The sequence below is a fragment of the Crocuta crocuta genome, unplaced genomic scaffold (genome assembly GCF_008692635.1).
Source record: "Crocuta crocuta isolate KB4526 unplaced genomic scaffold, BGI_CrCroc_1.0 scaffold1365, whole genome shotgun sequence".
Taxonomy (NCBI): Eukaryota; Metazoa; Chordata; class Mammalia; order Carnivora; family Hyaenidae; genus Crocuta; species Crocuta crocuta.
In genome coordinates, this window is record NW_027527455.1 from 1 (window position 1) to 901 (window position 901).

Sequence of the window (901 nt, forward strand, 5' to 3'; positions counted from 1 at the left end):
TGTTTAACATAGTGCTGGAAGTACTAGCATCAGCCATCAGACAACCAAAGGAAATAAAGGGCATCATAATTGGCAAAGAGGAAATCAAACTTTCACTTTTCGAAGACGACATGATACTCTACATAGAAAACCCAACAGACTCCACCAGAAGCCTACTGGAACTGATCGAAGAATTCAACCAAGTTGCAGGGTACAAAATGAATGTACAGAAATCGGTTGCATTTCTATACACCAACAATGAAGCTACAGAAAGAAAAATCCAGAAGCTGATCCCATTCACAATTGCACAAAAAACCATAAAATACCTAGGAATAAACCTAACCAAGGACACAAGAGATCTGTATGATGAAAACTACAGAAAACTTATGAAGGAAATTGAAGACACAAAGAAATGGAAAAACATCCCATGCTCATGGATAGGAAGAATAAATATAGTTAAGATGTCATTACTACCCAAAGCTATCTACACATTCAACGCAATTCCAATCAAAATTGCACCAGCATACTTTTCAAAGTTAGAGCAAACTATCCTAAAATTTGTATGGAACCACAAAAGACCCCGAATAGCCAAAGTAATACTGAAAAATAAAACCAAAACGGGAGGTATCACCATCCCAGACTTTAGCCTCTACTACAAAGCTGTCATCATCAAGACAGTATGGTATTGGCACAAAAACAGACACATAGACCAATGGAACAGAATTGAGAACTCAGAAGTGGACCCAAAAGTATACAGCCAACTGATCTTTGACAAAGCAGGAAAGAATATCCAATGGAAAAATGACAGCCTTTTTAACAGATGGTGTTGGGAGAATTGGACAGTAACATGCAGAAGAATGAAACTAGATCATTTTCTCACACCATGCACAAAAATAAACTCAAAATGGATAAAGGACCTGAA